The sequence below is a fragment of the Thalassophryne amazonica genome, chromosome 8, assembly GCF_902500255.1.
Source record: "Thalassophryne amazonica chromosome 8, fThaAma1.1, whole genome shotgun sequence".
In the NCBI taxonomy this organism is placed as follows: domain Eukaryota; kingdom Metazoa; phylum Chordata; class Actinopteri; order Batrachoidiformes; family Batrachoididae; genus Thalassophryne; species Thalassophryne amazonica.
The window spans coordinates 86,550,493-86,564,843 of record NC_047110.1 but is presented as its reverse complement, the minus strand read 5'-3'; the positions used below and the strand labels follow the sequence as shown (position 1 = coordinate 86,564,843).

General features: G+C 41.6%; 2 protein-coding genes across 5 annotated transcripts in view; one reads left to right on the top strand and one right to left on the bottom strand.

The window, feature by feature from the left end:
• Window positions 1–2,713, bottom strand: part of cpt1ab (carnitine palmitoyltransferase 1Ab (liver)) — a 73,425-nt gene extending 70,712 nt beyond the window's left edge. For 2 of the 4 annotated variants that reach the window (XM_034176879.1, XM_034176882.1), the window contains exon 1: window positions 2,569–2,713. The gene's annotated coding sequence lies outside the window, so the exon portion shown is untranslated. Of the gene's footprint in view, window positions 1–1,384; window positions 1,547–2,564 lie in introns of those variants that run through there. The other 2 variants (XM_034176880.1, XM_034176881.1) reach the window with 2 other exon arrangements.
• A 3,918-nt stretch (window positions 2,714–6,631) lies between these two features.
• si:dkeyp-19e1.3 (USP6 N-terminal-like protein) overlaps window positions 6,632–14,351 on the top strand; it is a 73,768-nt gene continuing 66,048 nt past the window's right edge. The window contains exon 1 of the mRNA XM_034176878.1: window positions 6,632–6,805. The gene's annotated coding sequence lies outside the window, so the exon portion shown is untranslated. The remainder of the gene's footprint in view (window positions 6,806–14,351) is intronic.

Genomic DNA, 14,351 nt, shown 5'->3' with positions numbered 1-14,351 from the left:
CAGAGTGGCCTTTTATTGTGAACAGTCTAAGGCACACCTGTGCACTAATCATGGTGTCTAATCAGCATCTTGATATGACACACCTGTGAGGTGGGATGGATTATCTCAGCAAAGGAGAAGTGCTCACTATCACAGATTTAGACTGGTTTGTGAACAATATTTGAGGGAAATGATGATATTGTGTATGTGGAAAAAGTTTTAGATCTTTGAGTTCATCGCATACAAAATGGGAGCAAAACCAAAAGTGTTGCGTTTATATTTTTGTTGAGTGTAATTAAAGCACCCACCTCATTGTGGTGTCTTTTTTTTTTTTTTTTAAGTGATCCACAGTTGCGGCAAAGTGCACTCACTCAGTGCAGCGTCTTTTTTTGGACTGCGTTTAAAAAATATGACATCTTGAATAGATACTTGAATGAAACCTGGAGCTTTGGACCAAACCCATACCTAAATGTGCAACAACGTTGTGTTATCATGGTGATCATATGTGGCTTGACGTGGATCATATGCGGCGACACAAGCCACTCGAGGCTGGACTGGGCTCAAATGACAGGTCGGTCGTGGCTCACTAGAGGCTGATACCTGGCACATGCAGAGAGGCACATGGAGGCACCATAGTAGTGGATACGTGATAGCTTAAATGTGGATCATTCTTCAAATAATCGGTGACACACCCATGTGTGGCTCATTATTCATGTCTTATTATTCGATGGGGCGAGGCTTTTGAAACCTCAATATTGCCGGCTACAGAGAGTGTTACTTTCCATAACCATTTAACAGCTACGAGGTCTCCGTCTATTAAAAAACAGAATGAAAACAATAGCGTTTCCCAGTCCATTGGGACTGGGTACAATGGTGTGTTGTAACCACTGTCCCCAGCCCTCATCGGGCTTGGACCTCTAAAAAACAGAATGAACGAAAACAATAGGGATCCCAGCCATGCTGATGCTGGGAACAGTTGTTGCAAAGCAAAGCAACAGCTGTTCCAAGCCCCGTCAGGCTTAGACCCCTAATAAACACCAGTGACCCAGTTCCACCACAACCTTAAATGCCCATTAGGCCAACAACAAACAACATTTTCTAATTCATTAATGAATAAAATAATCAGCAAATTAACTGATTAGTTGTTTGGTCCTTAAAATACCATGTTCAATTTTTTCCAGAGCTCAAGATGATGTCTTCACATCTGTTTTCTGCACAACCCAGACATACTCCGTTTACTGTCAGATAGGAGTAATGAAATTAGTTAAACCAGCCAGAAAGCAGTCACAGTTAAGAAGCTGAAATCACAGAATTTAGAAAGTCCGCGAATAATAATCGTTGCAGTTTCTAATGCCATAACGATACCTTCTGTTTGACAGATGATGAAGCGTGCGCAGATAGCTACCAGGCAGGATGCAATATCTCAAATCACAATTATGATTAGTCCAGCGTACTGGCAGGCAAATGAATGAACTGGAGACTAAATATGTGGATTCTGCCCACGCGATAAACCGGCTTTCCACGTTGACACCCCTGTGTGGTGTTTCTGCAGAATCCCTTCCCCCAGCATCACATGATCCGCTGTGCACTGCAGAAAGTAGGGGAAAGGTCGTAGCGCTGCACCGCCGTTAACATGCCAGCAATTATATCCCAAATACTCACAAACACACAGCAAAACACATTTACCACGAATGTCACGATTTCGACACGGAAAAATATAATGTTTTGCACGGATGAATATTTGACTCGTGTCCGTTCACTGGATTTCCCATCAAACGCATTAATCCATTAATCCAAGTCTATACCTACAGTCTTTATAATATTACATATTCATATTTTTACAACAAACGCCAGATTATCCCCCTACTGATCACATAATGTAAGATATGTGGCATTCTATGATGGCTTTCTGTCAAATATCCTACCCACGTGATGTTTGTGGGTCTCCTGTCAATAACTTTTATTAATTTGTTTACTAAATAAGAAGTATCTTTCAAAAACACCTGCTGCGGGTCATAACAGGTACTGGAAAAAAAAAACATAATAAAGGACATAACTTTCAAATGGCCTTCACTTGCAGGTGACATTCACAACCTTTTCAAACGAAATGCCTTTTAATATGAATATTACAATGTCATGCGCTGAGACTGAGCTGCGTTTGTTTTGTAGTGAGGCTGCCAGACAGTTGTGAATGAATGACCTTTATTTGGACGTTTGCCCGTAGTTGTGGTGTATTCAGAAGCTAACCGGGCGCTAAAGCTAAAAGTAAATTCATAACGTTGAAATTTCTAACGCTCCTATTCAACAGAGGCCTTTTCACCACAGATGGTTCATAAACGGCCGTTTAAAACAAATAGTATGGGTAATATTAAGGTTATATTTTCCCTCCAGGGCCACTTTTAATTGTTTATAACCCCATGAATGTGATTTATTTTCTTATCTATGAACAAAGAACACTGCGCTAACAAGGAAATGCAGCGCAACGACACCGGGACTTATTAGCTCTTAACTCAGTCTAAAACAGCTGTAGCTTCACACCATTAGGTTACAAGGACTGAAAAAGCACAAGAGGATTACGACTCACCCGACCTTTAAAATGGTTGAGAGAAAGAAGCAGAAGTGTCTGCTTGACAATGATGTGCCGACGGTGGAACTGCTAGTGCTCTGCATGAATGACACACAGTAAGTTTCGAACCATGTATCAAATGCCGGTAGCTTCATATGAAGCTCTGTGACGTCATGAACACTTATTTTTAGTTTCCTTAGCGCTTTCTTTAATAAAATAATAACTCCCCGAACTTCAATCACTGTTATCCAGAGTTTTCATGTTGGTGACGTCACTACAACGATAATAGTAACAACAACAACAACAATAATAATAATAATAATAATAATAATAAATACAAGGTGTACTCACAAAAATGCAACACCCACGCCTGACTTCATCATGCCAATATTTTTTGTGTGTGTGACACCATAATGTATAGGTGCATCTAGAAAAAAAAAATTAAATATTGTGAAAAATTCAATATTTTTTTTGTCTAGTATTTCAGAGTGGAATTTTTGCATATTGTAGTTTCATTACATAGAGACTAAAATACTTCAACCATTTTTTAATTTTGATTATTATGGCCTACAACTCCAAAAAAAAAAAAAAAATGCTATTCTCAAAATATTAGATTATTTTATTTGAAGTCACTAGAGATCAGAGACTGAGGTCATACAGTAAGGCCAAACAGATGTCACACGATGAGGACAAACAGAGACTGAGGTCAAACAGAGTCAGAGGTCACACGATGAGGTCAAGCACAAACTGACGTCAATCAGAGGTCACACGGAGACTAAGGTCAAACAGAGCTCAAACACAGGTCACACGATGAGGTCACACAGAGACTGAGGTCAAGCAGAGTTCAAACAGATGTCAGATTATGATGTCTAACAGAGGTCTAACAGAGACTGAGGTTACACAATTAGGTCAAACACATATTGTGGTCAAACAGAAGTCAAGCAGAGACTGAGGTTACATGATGAGGTCAAACAGACTCAGGTCAAACAGAGATTGAGGTCACATGATGAGGTCACACAAAGTGAGGCCAGAGGTCAAACAGAGACTGAAGTCACATGACAAGGTCACACCACGAGGTCAAGCAGAGACTGAGGTCAAACAGAGGTCACATGAGGAGGCCAAACATAGGCCGACCATAGATCAAACAGAGACTGAGGTAACAGGATGAGGTCAAACAGAGGTCACACAGTGAGGCCAAACAGAGACTGAGGTCAAACAGAGGTCATGGGATGAGCCAAACAGAGACTGAGGTCAAAAAGAGGTTAAGCAAAGATCATACAATAAGGTCAAGCAGAGACTGAGGTCACACAATGAGGTTACACAGAGGTCAAACAGAGGTAAAACGGAGGCTGAGGTCAACCATAGGTCAAGCAGAGACTGAGATCAAACAGAGGTCACATGAGGAGGTCAAACAGAGACTGAGGTTAATCACAGGCCAAACAGAGACTGAGATCAAACAGGTCACACAATGAGGTCAAACAGAGGCTGAGGTCAAACAGAGGTTAGAAGATGAGGTCAAAGAGACTGAGGTCAAAGAGAGGTCAAACAGAGATCAAACAAAGACTGAGGTCACATTATAAGGTTAAACAGAGGTCACACGATGAGATCAAACAGAGACTGGGGTCAAACAGAGCTCAAAGATAGATCACAGCATGAGGCCAAACAGAGACAGATGTCAAACAGACATCAAGCAAAGGTCACCCATTGAGGTCAAACAGAGACTGACGTCAAACAGATGTCACACAATGAGGTCATTTAGAGACTCAGGTCAAACAGAGGTCAAACTGATGTCACACGATAAGGTCAAACAGAGACCGAGGTCAAACAGAGGTGACAAGATGAGGTCAAACAGAGACTGACCTACAACAGAGGTCAAACAAGTCAAACAGAGGTCACACAATGAGGTTAAACAGAGACTGGGGTCATGCAGAGTTCAAACAGAGGCCAGATGATGAGGTCAAATAGATACTGAGGTCAAACAGGTCAATCAGAAGTCAAACAGGGATTGAGGTCACACAATAAGGTCAAACAGAGGTCAAGCAGAGACCGATTTCAAACAAAGTTCAAACAGAGGTCACATGATGGGCGAGGTCAAGCAGAGGTCAAACAGAGACTGAGGGCACACAATAAGGTCAAATAGAGGTTAAAAAAAAAGAGACTGAGGTCGCACGATGAGGTCAAACAGAAACCAAGGTCACATGATGAGGTCATACAGTCTGAGGTCAAACAGAGACTCAGGTCACACAATGAGGTCACACAGACTGAGGTCAAACATTGGTCAAACAGAGACTGAGGTCACATGGTGAGGTTACACAGAGGTCCAACAGAGACCGAGGTGAAACATAGGTCAAACAGAGACTGAGGTTAAGCAGAGGTCAAACCGAGACTGGGGGCACACAATAAGGTCAAATAGAGGTAAAAAAGAGACCGAGGTCGCACGATGAGGTCAAACAGAAACCAAGGTCACACGATGAGGTCACACAGTCTGAGGTCAAACAGAAACTCAGGTTACACAATGAGGTCACACAGACTGAGGTCAAACATTGGTCAAACAGAGACTGAGGTCACATGGTGAGGTTACACAGAGGTCCAACAGAGACCGAGGTGAAACATAGGTCAAACAGAGATTGAGGTTAAGCAGAGGTCAAACCGAGACTAAGGTAACATGATGAGGTCAAACACAGATTTCGCAATTTGTGCTGTTTTGCCTCCAATTTAGGCATGAATACAGTTAATGGCCTTGCCCATCAGTCCCTCTTTATGGTGGTTGTTCCTAGTGGTAGTCTCTCTTGTTCACCTTTTGGCAATTTATATTGTGGTGTGTAGCGTGCAAAAGGTGCGCATCAGCCCTCTGATGCCTTTCATTGTATAGCTGCTCAGGGTAGCTTGAATCCAGCACAGATTGTCCTGGTAGGCCTTTAAACAGAGTACCCCAGCTAACCCCCTAAAACATGTCAATTACTCACTCAAAAGCTTTTACAATGAAAGAAAATTTCTGTGTGGGTAGACTGGATTTATTTGGAAATTCAACATGTACATGAAATGTAAACTGTAGGAACACACAACATATTCACACAAGTCCATGTAAAATTTTGAGGATAAAACAAAATGTGCAAAACATATTTCCATTCTGTGGTCCTCAATAAATAAATAAACAAATGAATAAAAATAAAAAATAAAGCGAGAGAAATGGCAGAAAAATTACAATACTGAATAAGATCAAGACATATTCAAAGTAGAAGAAGAAGAAGAAGAACTATTTTACTCCTGCAACATAAAATCCAGAAAGAAGCTTTAACAAATTAATTAATTTTTTAATTAATAACATGGACAGAAAGAGGCAAACATTTTCACTCTATAGCACCAGTGTATTCTAAAGAGCTACTCCTGACGATGTCCTGAACCGAGGTAGAACAAGTGAAGTGTGGGTAGATCGAGTTCTATCATCTAGTTCTATCACGAAATAATAACTAAAGAAAAGTTAATTTTTCATTTGCTCTCATAAAACAGAAAAAAAGCACAACCTTCTTCATGAAACATCAATATAAGACTCGACAAAACTTAAATACGTCTGTCACTGACGTGTGTGTATGTGAGAGAGAGAAATGGCATTATCATTAGACGCCGACAGAGGGAGCCACATAACAATTTTTGTATTTACGGTGGCAGCAGTGAGGTCCTCGTGGGTTGGAGTGGGGTTTGTGTCTTCACGTGGGTTTAGTCCTCCCATCATCAAACACGTGCACATTAGGGTCACACTCCTTTTGAAGAGCTAAACAGGCCGTACGGCATTTCATTAAAAAATAAAAATAAAGGGTCTGTTATCATTAAACAAACAAACAAATAACAAGGAAGATGTGATCCTTCGTGTTTGAATTCATGCATCCTTTTGATGGTTCAAAATGGAAGAAACACGGAACGTGTGTGTGTGTGTGTGTGTGTGTGTGTGTGTGTGTGTGTGTGTGTGTGAGTGAGAGCCAACTTTCCAGCCGCACGCGGACGAGGCACGCCTTCTTGCTGCTTGTGCGCATGCGCCGCCCTGTCTGCGCGCTCGCGCCACAGCTGCATGTGGAGTCCGGAGGTGAGTGACCGATGATCAGCATCGTTTCTGTGGACGGTTATCTGTCAAAACCCGTCAGCAGCGCGAACACAGCGTCCAGTTCATAGATTCCAAGGAAGGCGAAGGAGAGAATGAGAAGAGCGGATTTTCTTTCTACTTGTAGGCAGAACTCAGCAGAAGAAAGGAAGTGACTTCAAAAGGTAAGCAGGGACGACTTTGTAGAGACATGTTTGCATCCTGAACATGCTTAGCTCTCTTTTTAAAATTATCCTTTTCAAAGCTGGTATGTGTGTGGCAGCAAGAGAGTTACAGTCTCTGTATCTGGCCCGTTTGTGTATTTTTTATTTTTTTAACATTCCTGTAAATTAAGGAAGAAGACTTCAGGAAGACTGCTGCTGCCAGTGGCGGTTCTAGAATTGTGTTTCAGTGGGGGCCACACGTTTGGGGTGCCTCATGTTGCGTTCTGGACCAATGTCACTTCCAGCGAAGTGGCAAATCTGAAGGCGAGAATTTGTTCTTCCACGTCCAGCCGCCCGGAGAAAACACGCTTAGGCTGTATTGCTTGTCTATCCAGGGTTTTCATGCATCCCATAATCCCTTGTGCGCCAGAGAGTCGCTACAGTCAAAACAACATAGAGAATCCACATGATGATAGTTCTAAATGAATATTTTACTACAAAAATGTAATTTTTTAATGCTTTTCATCATGTTAATAAGAGCCTGCATGCATGATACCCTGAAAACTTGCTAAAACAATTATAACGAATAATCCGTGCCTGCTACGTTTAATCTGCGTGGAATTTAATAAACGGAAACCGAATTTCAGACATATTATATATTAGTCTGGAACAAAGAGGACAAACAGTGTTGTAAAGAACAATAATCAAGACGTTAAAGAGCAAACTTCACTTTCCCCCAGAACAACATGATCAGGAAGCGAGCGTAGCTCACAGCACCTCCCATTGAAAATAACAGAGAGAAAGCCTGTGATTCTCGCATGTTTACATAAAACAAACGCAATAACAACGTCTATAAACCCAGAGAATATATTCACAAGAGTTTTAGGCACAATATAAAAATAGTTTTATGTTGCGATGTTAATGGTGTTGTCTGTGTGCCACAGTTAAAGTGCAGCGTGATCAGAGCATCTCAATGCAGTTCTCAATGTTACTGAGATCTCGCAGCACGGCGACCTCTCCAAGGTTTTGCGGGATTTGAAACCTGAAAAAGGTGGATTGAAATCAGCTTGATTTTGTTTTCTAAGTTGCTTCTAACAGCCAGCTGATGGCTATCATTGCCTGGAACGATGAGATTTATCCACCAATCTGACCTGAAATGATCCATTGCACATTGAAAACTGACCAAATAGTTCGGCATGGTCCAGAAATGGCCACCAGAGGGCGCTGGGGTAAAGTTCGCAACAACCCTTTGGGAAGTTGGAATGGAGGAAGATGGCGTGATGATGTTGTTGCATGATTGTCATGGCAACAGCGGTGCCATTTCTCAGTTGGTGAAAGTGTGTATTTCACGCATGCTTCACATTATCGGTGAGTTAGCAAATTTTAAGAGAAATGGAGAGTTTTCACTTGTAAAATGAGCTACTAGTACCAGGATAATTGTGATGAGGAGTTAGCTAATGGCGTGTCGTCACAATCATGTTACTGTTGTTTTCTCGCAGTAAGAGAGTTTGTATTTGTTAGTGAGTTTCTAAGGCAACTGGGCTTCAAACATGCTCCAGCTGACAGCTGGAAGCAAGCGAGCACCTGGGCATTCGGAACCGGGCTGGAAGAGCAGCAGGAGCGAGTCGAGCGGAGAGGGAGCGTCTCATCAGTCGGGCCTGCGGGTGGCGTGAAGGAGGTCCTTGCCCGAGCAGAAACAGAGAGGTGTAGACAGTAACAGCTGCTGAGTTCGGCAGCATTTGGAGAAACGGTGCTTAATCAGTCGTCCCACAAAAACAACGCACGTAGGATAGTATTGTTGTTTTTCCTTTACACAAGGGATCGTAACTTACACTTACGAACCGGCAACGAGAACCCCGGTGGAAAAAGACACGTTAATGAGGAACGAATAAAAACTGTATGGCTTGAAACAGCAGAGGATTACAGTTTCTTGCCTAAGTTAGCAACTTGAATCAGCAGAAAGGTGAGTCAGGATTGACATCTTTAAATGACTTTGACGGAGGTTGATGAGTAAACTCTGGACGTGCTGCTTATGATTAGAGATCCTGCTATTTATTACTGATTCAACAAGTCTGAATTAAAGCTCAAAATCTGTGTTGTACTGGTCAAACGTGCACCGCTACATTTGTTTTACGAGTGAGCATCTAACCCATTAAATGTGAGTGGAGTTATTAAAAACAGGCGACAGTGTTACTTTGCGCTCAGCAGAAAAATGTCAGTTGCTTCAGGCCCTAATTTTTTTATTTAAATTGGCTCTACGGCCAGCAGCAACTCAGCTCCAATATCACGTGAACTACAAATCACTCAGAGAAGTTTACTGTGTTTTCACTCACTAAAAAATGAAGGCCGCATTGCTATGCAGGTCACATGACCGATGTCCATTTCATGGATTTCCCAGTTGCATATTCTGACTTTTGTCCTCGAAGGGTTTCAGCTCTCTGACACCAAATCCTAGCAAGAAAAATGGTAGAATGGGTGTTTGACTTTATTAATTCCCTTCAGGTAATTACGTCAGTGCTTTTAAGCTATCCTAATCACAGACATGTTCTTTGAAACAATCTGATCAGACTCGGACAATAAGCAGTCAGTGAGTGGCACCTGGAGGGTCAACTCCACTTTATTAGGTAGACGTGTGTATTCATACTATAAATGTATAACCAGCAACTTTGGTGACTTATTTTTTTATACATATAATTTGCTGCATTCACCACTAACAGCAGCTCACTGGTACATGTCATGTGAAAATATGCATAATAGAAAACCTGTTAATCGGTACTCAAGTAAACATTTATTTACATATAGAGGGTTTTCAATCACGTGACCGATTTGCTGCAGGACAGGTGCCATCTCCATTCTGGATTACAAGGAGTCTGGCGCGTGATAGAAAAATGAAGAGAATGTACAGTTATTACGAGGCTTTAAATCCTCGAGATGAAGCTATTTATTGTGATAGATGTGTAGCAGTTGGTTCAGTCGATCTGTATCTTATACCAGATAGTGAATTTAGTGGTGATGCAACGAACTGGCCGACAGTGTCACACTACGATATTGTGAACTAGGAAGCTGCCGACCAGGTCAGCCTCGCCGGCCTCCTGCAGAGTATCACGGCGGAGCTCTGAAAGCGGAGGTTGTCTTGAAGTCCTGAGCGATTTCTCTCACCAGGCGCTAGAAGGGCAGCTTGCGGATCAGCAGCTCGGTGCTCGAGGACCACAGTGTAAATAAGCATCCGTATTGGAAGCGTTCTTGTGTTATCCTCGCAGTATTTTTATGTATTCTTATATAATTTTATTGCCGAATAAAATAAAATAAAATTCTGGTAGGAGTAGATTTCTGGTAGCGGCGGATTTCTCTCAGCGCCACGGTGTCATGAGGCTTCTTCACACCGACATTGAAGCTTCTGCAATTGTTCGCCAAATGCACGTAGCGTATCACAGTGGCCATCGCGTCATAATCCAGAATGGCCGCGGGACACAAAATGACGTGACCGATACGTCACATGGAAACCCTCTATAGCAGGGAGAAAATGGTCAGTGTGTGCTGCTGGCAGGCAAACTATCTCTGGTAACAGATGTTTATTTTGTCAGTTGTTGGTGTCAATCGACAACTGACACCTGGTTTTGTTATTTGGTAAACATTTATTCTTACTTCATTGAAATGAGCATGACTGCGAATTGTATTTTATCTCTGGAACTCAACAATCGAGGAAGCTGTAACAGCTCAAAGTAGTGATGTCATCACAATTGGGGAGCTGATGGTGTGGTACAGCCCAGTCTCACGTTTTTTTTTTCTTGCTCCCGTGACGAAATGAGTCAAATTTTCGTGACGGAGCTTTATTTAACTCACTATTCCTAAACCTACTCCCACCCCCAACCCTAACCTTAATCATAACCTAATCCTGCTCCTTCCCCCCACCCTAACCATAACTGCCCCCCCCAGCTTCACTTTTAATTTCGTGCAGCCATCACGGAATGAATGAGAATGAATTCGTGCTGCCGTGACAAAAATGAGGCGCTTTTCGTCACAATATCACGAACCAATAGATTAATGTATATTTCATGCTGCTAAAGCACGACTTGCCGTGAGACCGGGTTGTGTGGTATCACAATGGTCGCTCCCCATCATGTTCAGCTATTGGTGATGGACTTTGGAATGAGTCTCTAAATTTACTTGCCTAGCAACCTTTCAAATGAATTTGTCTTAAACGGGGTTAAGTTCGGATTACAAAGAGGGTAAGGGTAGTTTCTTACTGGACTGCAACCTTTGGTATCATTTTTGAACGATATTCGAGCGGGAGTTTACAAAATATCTCAAACTTTAATGGGGATTCTCAGTTTCCTTGTGTGAGTCGCAGGGCCTCGTTGATGTGTCGCTGAAATTTTGAACATGTTCAGAAAATTTATGTGTAACATTGTCTCTCCAAATAGTTACAGAATTGTCCCAGGCATCTCAAACCTGTCTCAGTTTAGTTCCTGTGAGTCAGAAAAGTGCGTGAAATGTGGCACAGTTTTGTGAGGGGTGAGAAACCTATGAAACTAAATTTTGACTGATTGAAGACAAAAATGGGAATCTGACACTTCCGGCACGGTACAGGTGCAAACTGCCCTGGGACACCTTGGAGAGCGACAAAAGTGTGACTACAAGTCATTGTGGTTCCAAGTGAAAATTGATGCTAATTCACATATTTTTGCACAAATTTTTGTCTCCAACAGTCACAACCTAGTGAGATAGTGATACAACCTCTGGCAAAAATTATGGAATCACCGGCCTCGGAGGATGTTCATTCAGTTGTTTAATTTTGTAGAAAAAAAAGCAGATCACAGACATGACACAAAACTAAAGACATTTCAAATGGCAACTTTCTGGCTTTAAGAAACACTATAAGAAATCAGGAAAAAAAATTGTGTCAGTCAGTAACGGTTACTTTTTTAGACCAAGCAGAGGGAAAAAAATATGGAATCACTCAATTCTGAGGAAAAAATTATGGAATCATGAAAAACAAAAGAACACTCCCACACATCACTAGTATTTTGTTGCACCACCTCTGGCTTTTATAACAGCTTGCAGTCTCTGAGCCATGAACTTAATGAGTGACAAACAGTACTCTTCATCAATCTGGCTCCAACTTTCTCTGATTGCTGTTGCCAGATCAGCTTTGCAGGTTGGAGCCTTGTCATGGACCATTTTCTTCAACTTCCACCAAAGATTTCAATTGGATTAAGATCCGGACTATTTGCAGGCCATGACATTGACCCTATGTGTCTTTTGCAAGGAATGTTTTCACAGTTTTTGCTCTATGGCAAGATGCATTATCATCTTGAAAAATGATTTCATCATCCCCAAACATCCTTTCAATTGATGGGTTAAGAAAAGTGTCCAAAATATCAACGTAAACTTGTGCATTTATTGATGATGTAATGACAGCCATCTCCCCAGTGCCTTTACCTGACATGCAGCCCCATATCATCAATGACTGTGGAAATTTACATGTTCTCTTCAGGCAGTCATCTTTATAAATCTCATAGGAACGGCACCAAATAAAAGTTCCAGCATCATCACCTTGCCCAATGCAGATTCGAGATTCATCACTGAATATGACTTTCATCCAGTCATCCACAGTCCATGATTGCTTTTCCTTAGCCCATTGTAACCTTGTTTTTTCTGTTTAGGTGTTAATGATGGCTTTCTTTAGCTTTTCTGTAGGTAAATCCCATTTCCTTTAGGCGGTTTCTTACAGTTCGGTCACAGACGTTGACTCCAGTTTCCTCCCATTCGTTCCTCATTTGCTTTGTTATGCATTTTGATTTTTGAGACATATTGCTTTAAGTTTTCTGTCTTGACGCTTTGATGTCTTCCTTGGTCTACCAGTATGTTTGCCTTTAACAACCTTCCCATGTTGTTTGTATTTGGTCCAGAGTTTAGACACAGCTGACTGTGAACAACCAACATCTTTTGCAACATTGCGTGATGATTTACCCTCTTTTAAGAGTTTGATAATCCTCTCCTTTGTTTCAATTGACATCTCTCGTGTTGGAGCCATGATTCATGTCAGTCCACTTGGTGCAACAGCTCTCCAAGGTGTGATCACTCCTTTTTAGATGCAGACTAACGAGCAGATCTGATTTGATGCAGGTGTTAGTTTTGGGGATGAAAATTTACAGGGTGATTCCATAATGTATTCCTCAGAATTGAGTGAGTCCATATTTTTTTCCCTCTGCTTGGTCTAAAAAAGTAACCGTTACTGACTGCCACAATTATTTTTCCTGATTTCTTATAGTGTTTCTTAAAGCCAGAAAGTTGCCATTTGAAATGACTTTAGTTTTGTGTCATGTCTGTGATCTGCTTTTTTTCTACAAAATTAAACAACTGAATGAACATCCTCTGAGGCCGGTGATTCCATAATTTTTGCCAGGGGTTGTACTACCCTTAGGGTTTAATTTTCACATCCTGACCATGGGTTTGTGCACTTCTGGAAGTCTTGCACAACAGCAAAATTCTCTTATGATCTGGGTCTGATTCCAAAGCTTTTCACCAAACACATGCAGGTACTGTGGCAAAGTGGAGGGTATCCTTGTGTGACCTTGCTCACAGATCTGTAGTTCACAGTAAATTTTATTCACCTTAATGCAGGAAAATATCTCATTTGTTTAATTTGTTTGACTATTTACGTTGACTTCATGGGTGCCGCTAATTCAGTGGTGTCAGAGAAATGGGGTAGACAAAATTGAAACCAAGTTTACCACTTAGGAATACCAGTTGCTCCACATGTTCCAATAATGGCGGTTAGGGAGACGCGGTTTGCCGCTATTGTTTCTGTATGACAACGTTGCTTTTCGTCCCACACGTGGACGAGTCACGTTCAGCTCATCGGATCTTTAGTTATTGAGCGGTTCAGATATCCTCAACGTTTGTGCAAGATGTCAGACTTGGGAGGTTGACGACAGTAACCATTAAGACAGAAAGCAAAACAGAATACGGACGAATTGAAGTTGTCGTCTGAATTCGTTCACATTTTTCAACAGTTTGAAAATTCTGACGACGCGCCAGCTACAGGATCGAACCTGAATGATGGTTAAACGATCTCTCTGAAAGTCAACGTTAAACGATCTCTCTGAAAGTCAACGTAAGTTCAGATTTCTGTTTCGTTTTTGGCTTTGGTGTCCTTCATTAGTGCCATGTGACCGGGGCTTTACATCGACATTCACACCACTGCAGCACTCCTTCTCATTCCTTGTGGGTTAACAACAACGACAACAAAATTACTTTCCAATATGGCGTGGAATTCACCTCCAGTGGCCGTTTCACTCCCTGGAAATCTGACAGCTGAGCTATTGTTTCTAATTATGCCAAACACGTGAGCGAGAAGCTTCCTAACCGGAAGTCTCAAGATGCGGCGCAACTTGAAAATTGTCTATTACAAGCGGATACTCGTACTCAGTCACCTGGAAGCATCACTACCACTTTATTTCTTATTAATAAGGAACTAATATGGTCTGGAATCGCTGTGGGCTTTCCAGCAGGGAACTGAATGTAAACTCAGTTCAGGACAGTATGAATGATGTTTATGATG